This window comes from Panthera pardus, unplaced genomic scaffold (assembly GCF_024362965.1).
Source record: "Panthera pardus isolate Hobbes unplaced genomic scaffold, ASM2436296v1 HiC_scaffold_21, whole genome shotgun sequence".
Taxonomy (NCBI): domain Eukaryota; kingdom Metazoa; phylum Chordata; class Mammalia; order Carnivora; family Felidae; genus Panthera; species Panthera pardus.
Genome location: NW_026526777.1, coordinates 52,852,134 through 52,867,597, shown reverse-complemented (window position 1 = coordinate 52,867,597; position 15,464 = coordinate 52,852,134). Strand labels below are relative to the sequence as shown.

Genomic DNA, 15,464 nt, shown 5'->3' with positions numbered 1-15,464 from the left:
TCTGACTTCAGCTCAGGTCATGATCTCATGGTTTGTGAGTTCGAGCCCCAAGCCAGGCTCTATGCTGATGGCTCGGAATCTGGAGGCTGCTTCGAATTCTGTGTCTCCCTCTCTCTGCCACCCCCCGCTTGCACTCTGTCTCTCTCTCTCTCAAAAATAAATAGATGTTAAAAAAAATAGAATTTATAATGGAAAATATTCACAAGATAATGGACTCTTTCTTTTCTAGATTGACTTACCAAATAATCGAGGATATATATACCAACAAATGCGTTGCTCAGGGGAACTGATTTTATACCTTTTCCTGTATTGAAATCTCACCTTTATGCTAGATTTTTAGTACAGAAATTTTCAAATATATTCAAAAGTAGACAGAATGATATAAAGACCCCATGTACCATCACTTAACTCTAACTATGATCACCTTGGCTCTTCTTACATATTATGGCCAAGAAGTAAACACTTTGCAGAAAGTCCCAGTACCTTGGTTTGGCAACAGCACAGTTATCTCAAAGAGCCTCATGGAATCCCGAAAGCCTAATTTTAATTCCTTTTAATTGAGTTTATAAAATACATGTACATGTACATGTCATAAGGCAAAGTTATGGGAAGGTGAGAAAACTATGTCACAAAATCAAACAATAGAATTGCTAAACCCTAAGTAACAATATTACCTGCCATTTATTAAGTCAAGTGCCAGATGCTTTAGTAGGCATTTATCCCAAATGCTGACCTCTTCTTTAATTTCATTAACGATACCATATGGTAAGATTAGTATCCCTGTTTTAAAAGTGTGGAAACTGAGGCCTGGAGAAGTTAAGTTAAGTGACTCACAGTCATTGCTAGTAAGCAGCAGGATTAATGAGTGTCATTACCTGATTCCAAAGTGTATGCTTTGTTTAGTGCTGGTGGTATAGTGGTGAGCACGGCTGCCTTCCAAAGCCTATGGTTTGTTTTATAAACTGTAGTCAAAGGATCTACTGGAGCTCAACTCAACAGACATATGTTACTGATGTTAGGAAGGGAAGGAAAATGGTAAACATCCAATGTGATGGGAACATGGAAAAACCCCCACAAGAATTGTTGACATTTTAGCAGCAAAGCTAAGTCAATAGAATTAATCCAGTCTACCTTGCATTTGCTCCATTTAAAAGTAGCCTAGAATTCTCGGGGCATCTGGGTGGCTCAGTTGGTTGAGCATTCAACTTCGGCTCAGGTCATGGGCTCATGGCTTGTGAGTTCAAGCCTCATGTCAGGCTCTGTGCTGACAGCTCCCAGGCTGGAGCCTGCTTTGGATTCTGTCTCCATCTCTATCTACCCCTCCTCTGCTCGCACTCTGTCTCTCTCAAAATTAAATAAACATTAAAAAAATAAGTAAATAAAAGTAGCCTAGAATTCTTAACATGACCAAATAAATAAATACAACATTTGCTCAGCAATACAATAATATGAAAGAGTCATAATTGTATGGTAAGGCATAATTTAACCTTGCCCACTATCATAATGCTAAGTTAAATCAGAAGTCATGCTAAATAAATCAGCACTAATATATTCTCTAAATTCATTATTAGCTCATGCCATTCAAGTGCAGTGCATTAAAACTAGAACTTTATTGGTTCAGTCATCCTGACCTTTTCCAACAAACTGTCAAGGTGACAAAAAGCAAGTGGGATTTTGTTTGGCATATTTTTTTAACCAAGTTAGATTATAATTGTAACTATGTACTAATAAGAATTGCATAGTTATCTGACAATTCCTATAGCAGCGAGACAGAACATCTTCTACCTCATACATCCTCGTAACATTCTTTACTTCATGTTTGACTTTCTAAGCAAAATTACAAGATTGGTTATTTTGCAAAAATTTCTAGTTTTCATTAATTTTGCCAAATAATTCTTTTTTCTTTTTTTTTTTTTAATTCTCAAGTTAGTTAACATACAGTATAGTCTTGGCTTCAAGAGTAGACTTCTGTGGGGTGCCTGGGTGGCTCAGTCGGTTGAGCGTCAGACTTCGGCTCAGGTCATGATCTCATGGTCTGTGGGTTTGAGCCCCACGTCGGGCTCTGTGCTGACACCTCAGAGCCTGGAGCCTGTTTCGGATTCTGTGTCTCCCTTTCTCTGACCCTCCCCTGTTCATGCTCTCTCTGTCTCAAAAATAAATAAACGTTAAAAAAAAATTAAAAAAAAAAAGAGTAGAATTCTGTGATTCATCACTTACATATAATAGCCAGTTCTCATCCCCAACAAGTGCCCTCCTTAATGTCCATCACCCATTTTCCCCACCCCAGTTGGCCCTCAGTCTGTTCTCTGTACTTAAGAGTCTCTTATGGTTTGCCTCCCTCTTTGTTTTTATCTTATTTTTCCTACTCTTCCCCTGTGTTCATCTGTTAAGTTTCTCAAATTCCACATATGAGTGAAATCATGTGATATTTGTCTTTGTCTGACTTATTTCACATAGCATAGTACCCTCCAGTTCCATCCACGTTGTTGCAAATGACAAGATTTCATTCTTTTTCATTGCCAAGTGGTATTCTCTTGGGTGTGTGTGTGTGTGTGTGTGTGTGTGTGTGTATAATTTTTTTTAATGTTAATTTATTTTTGAGAGAGACAGAGCATGAGTGGGGGGGCCAGAGAGAGAGGGAGACACAGAATCCTAAGCAGGCTGTAGGCTCTGAGCTGTCAGCACAGAGACTGACATGGGGCTAGAACCCACCAACCATGAAATCATGACCTGAGCTGAAGCTGGATGCTTAACTGACTGAGCCACCCAGGCGCCCCTATATATAATATATACTATATGTATATATACCCTTGTATATATATATACCCTTGTGTGTATGTATGTGTATGTATATATGAATATATAATATATACCACATCTTCGTAATCTATTCATCAGTTGAAGGACATTTGGGCTTTTCCCATAATTTGGCTATTGTTGATAGCACTGCTATAAACATTGGGGTGCATGTGCCCCTTCAAATCAGCACTCCTGTGGCTTTTTTTTTTTTTTTTTTTGAATAAAGGACCTGGGACCATTTTGTACTCAGTTTCTATTGCTCAGTACCTTTTTTTATTTTTTATTTTTTAAATGTTTATTTATTTATTTTGAGAGAGACAGCATGTGCACATGAGTGGAGGAAAGGCAGAGAGAGAGAGAGAGAGAGAGAGAGAGAATCCCAAATCCCAAGAAGGCTCTGTAGTGTCAGTGCAGAGCCTGACACGGGACTTGATCTCACGAACTGTGAGATCATGACCTGAGCCAAAATCAAGAGTCAGATGCTCAACCGACTGGGCCACCCAGGTGCCCCAGGACTTTGTAAAAATATATATATTTTATTAGAAACAATTGTTTTATTTTAACTTGTATCTATCTTGCTTCATTAAAAAATGCAAAGTATGTATTACATACACACAATTTTTAAAAAAATGAAGGAGCACTAAATAAGTTATAAAGACAAACAGCAGTTTCTTATCTCACCCCTTTAGACTTCCTCCCAAGTGATTGTCTCAGAAAAAAATTCTTTTTAATTTTCTCCTTTAAATAATTTTAGCTGTTTCTTCGTATGTAGCCATGACTTCCTGGCATGGTAGATGATAACAAAGGGACACATATTGGTTGGGTACCTTACTATATGCCAGACTCTGCTCTATGTGTTGGGGATGCCAGAGGTGACAAAACAGACAAATCTCTGACTTCTTGGAATTTACTATAAAGTAGATTAAATCCTTTTTACAATCCCTCCACCCACTCCCCACACTTCCAATATAATTATCATAATTTTTAGTTCCACTGATCTATGTTTATATTACACCTATATACATATTAATCATTTCAGTACTCCAAACTACCATGATTATATTTCTTATTTTTGCACTTCTTGAGTACTTTTTTTTTTCAACATTTATTTATTTCAGAGAGACAGAGAGAGACAGAGCACTAGTAGGGGAGGGGCAGAGAGAGAGAGGGAGACACAGAACCAGAAGCAGGCTCCCGGCTCTGAGCTGTCAGCACAGAGCCCGACACGGGGCTCGAACCCACAGACTGTGAGATCATGACCTGAGCCGAAGTTGGGTGCTTAACTGACTGAGCCACCCAGGCGCCCCTTGAGTACTTTTTTTTTTAAATGTCTATTTACTTTTTAGAGAGAGAGAGAGAGAGAGAGAGAGAGAGTACAAGCAGGGGAGAAGCAGAGAGAGGAGGGCAGAGGATCTGAGGTGGACTCTGCACTGACAGCAGTGAGCCTGACGTGGGACTCATATTCACAAACCGTGAGATCATGATCTGAGCCAAAGTCGGTCATTCAACCGACTGAGCCACCCAGGTGCCCCAAGAGGATCTCAAGCAGGCTCCATGCTGTCAGTGCAGAGCCCAATGAGGGGCTCAACCTCACCAACCATGAAATCTTGACCTCAGGGGAGATCAAGAGTCAGATTCTTAACCGACTAAGACACCCAGGAGCCCCTTGAGTACTTTTAAAATAAAATAAAAATAAAAATAATAGGACTTTAAAATTGCTATAACGCCTCAAACAGATGCACAGTGCACCTATCATCAGTTTTCTCCCAGTGCTCATATATAACAGGAAAGCAACCAGTTCTCTCATTTGAAGCCTCTGTCTTGTTTCAATCTATGTTGATTGTTCTGCAGGCCTACTTCTTTGGCCATTGCATTACACTGTTTCCTGGATTCCATGCCCTCCTCTGTCTCGACCTATGTCCCTTTTCTGTTGTAGTACATCCTTAGTCAAATCTAGAGGACAGACAAGAAATTAACTTCTGGGTCCTTAATACATGAAAATCAGTCAATCAATTAAATAGCACCCAACAACTTGTAAGGACAAATAGTTGTTTCTTGTCCCACCCCTTCAGACTACCTCCCAATGATTGCCTTAGAAAATTACCTTTATCTTTAATCTATCTTCTGGATTGAAAGGAATTTTTCCTTCAGAATTCCGAGAGCATTGCTTCATTATCTTCTACCTTTCAGTGCTGATAACAGAACTATGATGTTCTCTTTACTGTTCCTTTGAATAGGACCCATCTTTTCCTCTCTAGAAGCTTTTAAAATCTTCTCTTTATCTCTGGTGTTTACAGTTTCACAACGACAAAACTTGGTATGAATATTTCTTCATTCCTCAGAGTACCTGGATTTTTTCTACTTGTAGACTCCTGTCATTTGGGTCTGGGGAATTTTCTAGGATTATTCCTGTGATAGTTTACTCCTCTCTACCTACTCCCTGTGGCAGGAATTCTACAACTTGGATTTTGGCCTTTCTGCATCGATCCTTTCATTTCTTTTATTTTCTCTTTTCTATATTTCTCTGCTTTGTGGGAGATTTCCAACTCTTTCTCAGCCCTTCTAAATATGTTACTATTTTGGCTATCATATTTTTAATATATAGGATAACTTTCATGTTCTCTATTTTTTTAAATAAAATTCTGTTTTGTTTTGAGTGGTTGTCATATAACCTCTTCTCTGAAAGTTTTGTAGTTTAAAAAGAGTTTACTTTTCACTACATTGTCTCTGTCTTCTCTGGGTCCCTTTGCTCTATTTACTTAGTTTAGAATGATTAGACAAGAGTCAGTTATTTCATGGGAGGGTCACAGGATCCCCCCTCCCCCCCCCCCACCGGGGGGGCTATTCAGTTTCTGTTCTGCAGAGTCAATTTCTATTACTTTATTTGATTTCAGTTTTTCAAAAACTTGTTAAAACTTTTTTTTTTTAATTTGCTGTTGTTTCTTCTCCCATTCTCTTAATTTTAGGGGGAGTCCTAGAGAGGAGAGGAGCTATATCCATATGATCAATCTGCCTTTTTAGCCAGAATCTACTGGAAAAATGTAAAAGCTCTCAAAAAGACAGTTTTTGGATGACTCTTGATGATTGTCACCAACAGAGATAACAAGATTTCCAGAAGCAATCTTTAAATCTCACTTTCAAGTTTTCTGTGTCAGCCCATTAGCTCAGTTGGGCAGAACATGGCAAAATAATGCCAAGGTCATGAGTCTGATCTTCATGAAGGTCAATCAGCCTTACTTAATTTCATGAGCTCCATCATCTCCCCTAACACAAAGTCAAGAATGTTCTTTTGGATAGCCACAAAATGGGCAAGGAATAATCTAGCTTTCATTTTCTGCTACTGTTAAGACTCTGTGTTCTAGGGTATTTCCGCAACATGCTTCTACAGGAACTTAAAAGGAAAAAAAAAGAGAGAGAGAGAAGAAAAAAAAAATTGGCAAATTAAAGGGAAATGGTGAGAAAAAAGAATACAGACAATATCACTATAAATCAGTTCACTTCTCCTAGGGAGAAATCAACCGATATGTTTTCCAGTGTTTCCCCAGAAGCAGAGTTTAGATGGCAATTTGTGGACAAAGACTAATCGAGGGCTACTCTCTGTGACCACATTGTAAGGGAGTGAGGGCAGCGGTGGGGGGTGGGGGGGTCGATTTTTGATGAAGCCACACCAGAGGCCTCAGCTGATCTCACAAAAAGTTCTGGAGCCGAAAGTCCTTTCAGAGTTGTCCTGCCTTGAGACCAGGGGACCAGATTTTGTAACTTCACATTGACCTGTTATTGGATGAGGACTACCCAGGAAGGGAGCATGAACTTCTGCAGAAGTTCCAGCTATCAGCTGACAGCAATTTCCAGAGAGTTTGGGTTTTGAAGTTGTGAGTCAGCGGTTAGTATCCAGGCAGATGGTAGAATTCACTATACCATACAGAGTACTGTCCTCTTGAAAGTTCAAGAGCTAAAATATTGGTTCTATTTTCCATGTCTCCTAGATCCTTATGGGAAGAGGAGAATGAGCAGTACACAGCAAAGTGCAACTTTGAACTGAGAAGGAACAAAGGATCTGTTTAGTCCATAACCCAGATAATTAGCTTCCAAGAAACAAAATTAGTGGAATAAACTCTCGGGGGCGTTGAGTATTTTATTTCACATTACTTTTGCATTTTGTGCATTTTGAGTATATTTACTATGGTTAGCAATCATCCTGGGGTTTTATTTTATTGTTTATTTTTAAATTTTTTAATGTTTTATTTGTGAGAGAGACACAGTGGGAATGGTGGAGGGGCACAGAGGGGGACACAGAATCCGAACCAGGCTCCAGGCTCTGACCTGTCAGCACAGAGCCCGACATGGGACTCGAACTCACAAGCCACGAGATCATGACCTGAGCCCAAGTCAGATGCTTAACCAACTGAACCACCCAAGAGCCCCTCTTATGTTTTAAACATGAAGCCAACGTTGCTATGTTTAGGTTTATGGGGTTAAATTAGGGCAAATTTCAAAGACAATAGTTCCAGGAAAAAGAAAAACACTCAGAATGTAATTTAACTTCAGTGAACAGAGCACAAAAAAGTAATAGTCAAAAATTCTCATTAGTTTTCACTCTTTATGGAGGAAGAGGAAATTAGTGACTTAATTATATTAAAATAGCCAAGTCTTTAAGCATATATAGAGAAAAACTTTTTTATTAGTACATTGCTTTAATATATATAGCAGGATAGGGGCTTCTGGGTGTCTCAGTGGGTTAAGCATCCCACTCCCGCTCAGGTCATGATCTCTCGGTCAGTGAGTTTGAGCTCTGGGTGGGGCTCTGTGTTAACAGCTCAGAGCCTGGAGCCTGCTTCATGTTCTGTGTCTCCCTCTCTTTCTGTCCCTCCCCTGCTCATGTTCTGTCTCTCTCCCAGAATAAAATTTAAAAAAATTAATATATATGTATATATATACAGTAGGATGTATAGTACTCCCCATACTTTATGCTCTAAAATTGTGTTTTGTTGTCAGTAGAAATATATTTAATGCTTTCAAAAAAAAAAAAAAAACGACTGAGGAAAATAGGATATCTGCTAAAGAACTCTCATCTCCAGCCTTCCTCTTACTCTATCTCTCTCACTCTTGCCCTCTTCCCAGGCTATTGCTTATACATGTTATTTTATCTCTAATAATTGCATTTTACTTCTTGAAAAAGGTAGAGTAATTTGATAACATCTCTTGAAGCATTTTGTCAAAAAGTCAGAAATTCAGTTTTTTCTAAGCAAGCATATGTCAAAACCATTCAAGGCAAATAGCTAAATGAAACAATGGTTTGAAACTTTAATTCTGTTGTCTCAAGCTTCAAGCCTGTGGAAACCAGAAGGTGAAGGAAGAAAGGGCACCCTCACAGCCTAAAAATCTTTTTCTCCTTGTTGTTGGGAAACTGAAGAAAATTAGTCAACTAACCCAAAACTTTAAAAGAGGGAGGGAGCAAATTTTTGTCAAGTGGTGAATTAATGAGTTGGGTATGGCAAGACGCAGAGACCAGTGGTGGCTGAGTCACGTGGAGGAAACAGCTGAGCTTGGAGTCCAACCAGCAGCTGGATTCAGTGTCATGTGGTCATTGGGAACAAAGGCAGTTCATTTCTCTGTGTCATAGTCAAGGCTAGGGAGCTGGTTTTAACATCATCTCAGAGAATCTTCAAGAAACTATGGAGGTTAAGCTCATTTAGTTGGATTCTGTTTCAGATGCTCAATGGTTCCTGCCTTTGTGTCAGCAAGGGCTCTGTCACCCACAAAATCTTAGAGCTATAAAATTCTAAATGCACTCTAGGATGGACAGTGAAAAGTAAGTTGTCCTCCCCGCTCTGTCCTTCAGACTTCTCATTCCCTTCCCAGAGGCATTGTTTCCAGTTTCTGATATATCTGCCTCTGAGGTATTCTAAAGTGTCCATTTAAAAAATCTACACTTTGCTTTCTATTTTTCCTGCCACCACTACTTATCACTTAGAATCGCTATAATAACCTTGAAAATGAATTTAGTCTTATGAGTTTATAGTACACCTTAACGGCTCTTGATGATTAATCACTATTTCTTAAAAAAATATTTTAACATTTATTTATTTTTGAGAGACAGAGAGTGAATGGAGGAGGGGCAGAGAGAGAGGGAGACACAGAATTTGAGGCAGGCTGTAGGCACTGAGCTGTCAGCACAGAGCCTGACCCAGGGCTCAAACCCATGAACCATGAAATCATGACCTGAGCGGAAGGTGTAACTGACTGAGCCACCCAGGTGCCCCAATTTCGACTTGTTTTTAAAGTGATCCTAAACAGGGGTGCCTGGGTGGTTCAGTCAGTTAAGCATCTGATGTCGGCTCAGGCCATGATCCCACGATTCATGGGTTTGAGCCCTGAGTCACCCCTGGAGCCTGCTTCAGATTCTGTGTCTCCTTCTCTCCCTCTGCTGCTTGCTCTCTCTCTCTCTCTCTCAAAAATAAATAAACATTAAAGAAAATAAAAGTGAATCACAACAAATGTATATGTCCTTAAATTTCCCCTGGGACAGATTTCTATAGTTTTCAGGGGTTATATGTTGAAATTTCTTTGGGGGCTAGGCAGGAAATCAAAATATGTAACAAGACTGGGAGAAGCCAGCAGGGAGTTATAGGTAGTGTACGACCTGAAATGCCTAGTCTAGAGGTATTTCAATGACCAAGAATGTTATGTTATGTAGCTAGTACAACTGAACTATATAGCTCTGTGATCCTTCATTATACACTCTACTCTTCTTAAAAATCATGAATATACTTACCCATCAGCAGCCTTCTATACTTAGCCCATTTTCCTAATTCCTTAATAATTATAGAGAGCAGCTCAATAATTTCAGAATCCTGATAGATAATTTGGTTGGGTCCCAAGTATGGAAATGTTATTTTTATTTCATAAGGCAGAATCACAGAATGCTTAAGGACACAGACTCTGAAGCTGAGAGACCTGGGTTTGAGCTTTGGCTTGTACATTAGCCAGATACGGCAAGTTCCCTACCCCTTTGGGAACTTAGGTTCTAATTTATCTATAAAATGGGAATAATAATAGTTGTTTTGAAGATTCTATTAGATAAGGTGGATTAAGTGCCTAGCACAGTGCTTCAAGGCACACCTACTTGGCACTCAAAAATAATCTCAATTATCATTACTTCAAAGACCTTGATACAAACTTTAGACTTCTTTGGGCTGAAATTCCCTCTTAACGAACTTTTTCAGACTTGTTTTAATCCAAAGGCCATTTCGGATAAAAGGTAGAAGCAAGATATTAATTGATTCATTCAATGGTAAATATTTATTGAGTAATTTCACACGACAGGTACAATTCTCAACAGAATATTGAAGATGAATTTCCTCTTCTCGGGGAGTTTGCCTTGGAGTGAGGGAGATGGACAGCAAACAAACAAATTAATTAGTATAGAATACAATTTCAGGTACTGACAGGTGCTCGGATATAAAGGGAAGCAGAGCAAGAGCCTAGGGTGTGAAGATGGTGGCATTAGAATGTTGGTAGAATATTGATAAATCACAACTGATGGACACTTGGTTGACACAAAGGCAGAAACAGTGAATTGCATTGCCACTGGACTCAAGAAGTAGGGTGGTTCCTTTTCTTTCACACCCTTCTTAGCATTTTCTCACAAGGCTTAGTTTATTTTGGTTCCACCCTTTCTGATAATTTCATGTTGGATCCAATCTCTCACATTTGCTCTCTACTATAGACCCTACTTTTTGTCTTTTGTATTTTTTTGTTAGGAATTGAGATTACAATATGTTGTACACCTGAAACTAATAACGTTATATGTCAATTACGTCTCAAAAAAAAAAAAAAAAACCCACAAAAAAACAGCCATAATGGAGGAACAGAAGAACACCACCACCACCACCAACAATAACAAAAAAAATTAAAAAAAAAATCGAGATCTTCAGAGCACTTCCTGAGTAACCACAGTGACTTCTTTGGGCTCTGCTTGGTGTTAGTCATCACCAGAGACGTGTGCAAATGCTTCCCCTAATACTTTGCTGATGATTATTATAAACATGTAGCCAATCCATGGACCATATCTGGCTTCTCCCTGTACAAACCTTGAGATACAAATCATTTTTTGGTCACATTCCCAAAAAATAAATCTCCACAAAATACTGAGAAGGGAAGTCAGTTTTTACTAAAGATTTCATGAAAGGAAAACCGAAGAGTTACAGGCATACCACACAACAGATAACTTTAACTTCCTGGTTGAACATTTTCCCCTTCCCCAAATGCTACCATCAGCCACAGGGTCTCTCACTCTTTCCTATTCCTTCATATACCTTCTTCTTAGACAGAGTTAACTTAGCACTTTTCAACTTCTCCAAGTTGTAATTGTCAACCTTCCCATAGGAAGCGTCACCTCTCTGAATGGATTTAGCAAAGCAAGTCTGTCCCTAGGAAGGAATTCTCCTGCTCTCTTCCCGTAGTCATCTTATTTATATGTTACATTCCCAACTATCTTTCTCGAGGCCAAATCTTTCTTATGAACTCTTGTTCTCTAGATCTAGTTGCCATTCTTCTTCTCTGCTTGGATGTCCCTTAGGTACTTTATTCAACCATGCCTCAAAGCAAACTTAAATTCTTTCCTGCCTTTCCAAGTCTATTCCTTTTCTATGTCTGCTATAGAAAGCAGAAAATGGCACCAGCAGCCACCCAGGTACTCCAAGGCAGAAACCTGGGAACCATCCCTGACTCGTCCTTTCTCACACCTTCTGTGTTGTGTTATCACTGCCCCCATCCATCCAGCAGTTAATCACCAAGTTCTTTTGAGTCTATTTCCTGAGATATTTTCAATTTCTTTTCATCACCACTTGCCATAACAAATGGGTTCCCTTCTGCTCAGAAATTTACCACAATGCTCTATTGTTCGATGAATGGACACTAACATGAGGACACTTTATTATGATGAAAGCGTTGTCAGTTTTCCTCTTAAGAAAGCCATTTACACCTGATTAATTTGTAGAGATACCTTTCACTACACCCTCCCTCTCCTTCTCCTTCTCCTTCTCCTTCTCCTCCTCCTCTTCCTCCTCCTTCTTTTTTTTTATTCTTCTTTTTCTTCTTCTTTCTGGCGTTTATTTTACTGAAGATACACATGCCTCTAAGGAGAAAAATAGTTTCATAAGATTTAAAACTAAAACAAGCAGTCCCTATCCCATCTCACCTATTTCTCTGTAGAGGCAGCATTTTTCAGTTCTTTAATTAATTCATTTGGTATTCTAGATCTATATACATGCTGTCTTTCTAATTTTCACTTTTGAGCTTTGGGTCTTATTGGCATCTCACTGTGATAAAATGTTCTATTATGATTATATAAAAACTATTAACAGCTAAATCAAGTAGTAAACTATGATAACCATTCTTGTACTACTTTTTATTTCCCTTAAAATTAATCACTGCCTTAAAAAAAAGTTTTTTTTTAACATTTCTTTATTATTGAGAGACAGAGCATGAGCATGGGAGGGGCAGAGAGATAAGGAGACACAGAATCGGAAGCAGGCTCCAGGCTCTGAGCTGTTAGCACAGAGCCCGATGCAGGGCTCGAACTCACAAGCCAGGAGATCATGACCTGAGCCAAAGTCAGATGTTTAACCGACTGAGCCACCCAGGGGCCCCAATCACTACCTTTTTGAAGCTTATGCAGTTAGTTTTCTATATACTAATTAGTATTTCAACCCTCAACTCTTTGCCAGTCACCCAAATCTCTTCTCCATTCCTTCAACTATAACATTACATATCCTTTCAACTTAATCTTCATGGTAAAATGTCCCCAGAGTGTTTTAACCTGCTCTGGTGTGGACCAGTTGTCCACAACATGCCATCCTTGGATGACCTTTCCCCAGTATCATGGGAGTTCTCCTCACACCTCTTCTTGTGTGCCACATATTCCTCTTCCTTGTTTTATTTTTTCCCCTAATTTTGGTGAAACACACATATCAGTAGCTTCCTAAGAAAGAGTACATGGTAGGTTAGTTTTTGAGAATTTGCATGTGTGAAGATATCCTTAATTTACTCTCATAGCTAATTGGTAGTTATGTATGTAATTCTGGGTTTGAAATTTCTTCTTTTCAGAATTTTGAAGGGTGGGGTTCTCCATTGTTGAATAGCTGTCACTGTTGCTGAGAAGCTGTATTAGTTTTCTATTTTTTTTGTTAACAAATCACCACAAACCTATCAGCTTAAAAGAATATCCATTTATTGGATCACAATTCTGTAGGTCAGAAATCTGAGCACAGTTCTCTGCTCGGGATACACAAGGCTGAAATCAAGGTATTAGATGGACAGATTTCTTTGGGGAGTCTGGGGAAAAATTCACTTTTAAGCTTCTTCAGGAGGCTGGCAGAATTTAGTTCTTTGTAGTCATAAGACTGAGATCCCCATTTCCTTGCTGGCTGGAAGGTGGGGAGAGACCTTTCTCAGCTTCTACAGGTGCCTGCATTTCTTGCCATGTAACCTCCTTGTCTTCAAAGCCAGTTATGGAGACCCTCCTTTGTGAGGAAGAGCCCCATCACTTTTAGAGGCCCTTTTAATGCTGATTAGGTCAAGCCTTTCTTTTTAAATTTTTTAAAAATGTTTATTTGTTTTTGAGAGGTGGGGAGGAGCAGAGAGAGAGGGAGACACAGAATCCAAAGCAGACCCCAGGCTCCAAGCTGTCAGCACATGCCTGAGGCAGGGCTCCAACCCACAAACTGTGAGATCATGACCTGAACTGAAGTCAGGCGCTTAACCGACTGAGCCACCCAGGTGCCCCAGGTCAAGCCTTTCTTAAAGTCAATCTGTGCCATATAACATAACCTAATTATGGGGTGAAATGCATCATATTCATGGTACACATATTCATAGTACACATGTACACACAGGATGGGAAATCTTGCAGTTAGATTTCTACCACAGAAGTCCAAAATTATTCTAACTCATGATCTGTAGTTTATGTCCTATTTTTACCTCTGGAAGCCTGGAGAATTTTTCCTTGTCTTCAGGTTTCTGAAATTTCATGATGTGCCTTCCAATGGGTCTATTTTTAATGATTGAACTGCATGCTATATAAGGTTTTTCAGTCTAGAAATTCACATCTTTCAATTCAATTTGAACATGTTCATTGATTATTTCCTCCCTTTCATTTTCTCTGTTCTTGTTTTCTGGAACTTTAATTATTTAAATTCTGGTCCATCTGGATTAGGCCTTTAATTCTTCTCCCTCCTCCACGTTTTCTATCTATGTTTTTTGCTCTACTTATTTTTTCACAGCATCATCTTCCAGATACTAAAATTTTCATTTAGGTTCTCAAAGGTTAATTTACAAGAGCTGATTTTTTGGTTTGGTTTCATTTGTTTGTAACATGAATGCTTTTTCTATATGGCATCATGTTCTGGCTTTATGGATGCAATGTTTTCTCCTATTTTTTTGAGGATATTAATGAGGACTTTTTTTTTTTTTTTTTTTTTGTTAAGTAACCTTCTGTCCCTATAGTCTTTTTTCCCTTTAGGTTACTTCTGCATATTTGTTAGAGGCTTTCCTCAGAAAGCCTGATAACTGATCCTTGCTTATCTGTCTTAAACCACAAAAAGCTGATTGTAAGCTCTGAGCCCAAGATAAAGTCTTGTCAACTGGGAAATTTACTGTACAGAGACCTGCTTTTGACCATCATGTTAAGGAACTCCCAATGCTGGTATTTTTAGGCCTTTCCTTTTGGACATCTCAGACAGTCCTGGAAAGACATCTCAAAGTCTTTCAAATCTTCTGTCTAGAGGCTGTTGGCCAAGTTTTCAACTTCTTGGAGCTGAATGGGGGGAAAGAACTGAGGGTGTATATTCTTGGAGGCGTGTCAGGAATTCAAAATCTTCCATGTTTTGGCACCAACAATGTATGTCATGGTTTTCTTTTCTGTTTTTTAAAGGTTTATTTATTTTTGAGACAGAGAGTGTGAGTGGGAGAGACCCAGAAAGAGAGGGGCCCAGAGGATACGAAGCCAGCTCTGTGTTGACAGCATCAAGCCTGATGCGGGGCTCAAACTCACGAAAGGTGGGATCATGACCTGGGCTGAAGTTAGACACTCAACTGACTGAGCCACCCAGGTGCCTCTATGCCATGGTTTTCTATGTTTACACCCAGTAGAGTGCTTAGAATGTTCTCCTTCCCCCTCATCTTTGTTAATTGAATTTCTACCATTCTTCAGATCTAAGCTCAATTGACCTGTCTAGAAGTAATTCTCCCCACTTGTGTAATGGGTTAAACTATGGTTCATACCACTCATAGTACTTTAATCACACCTGCCTTGAAGTATATATAATTGTTTACTTATCTCTTTACTAGGGACAAACGCATTGAGGGCCATGACTATGTCAATACAATGGAGTCTCCCATCAGGGTATCCTGCCTTTACAGGCTTTTAACAAATGCCTGTTGAATGAGTGTCAGACCAGAGAGTGATTACAAAATTACATCAGTATTTTCCAAGATGTGTCTCTACTGATTCTTTAATTTAGGACTTTCTGGAGAAACATTTTTGATCTTATTCATTTGGTTTTAGAGACATCATTCAGAAAAGTGCACTGTGTGATTGGAAATGTGACAGGAATACAGAAGTGTAATGGCCCACCATCTTCTTGTGTCAGTCAGGTAACTCC

General features: G+C 39.1%; 1 long non-coding RNA gene across 1 annotated transcript in view; it reads left to right on the top strand.

Moving 5' to 3' along the window:
- Positions 1–15,464, top strand: part of LOC128778854 (uncharacterized) — a 36,107-nt gene that overhangs the window by 311 nt on the left and 20,332 nt on the right. The gene's annotated exons all lie outside the window — the stretch shown is intronic.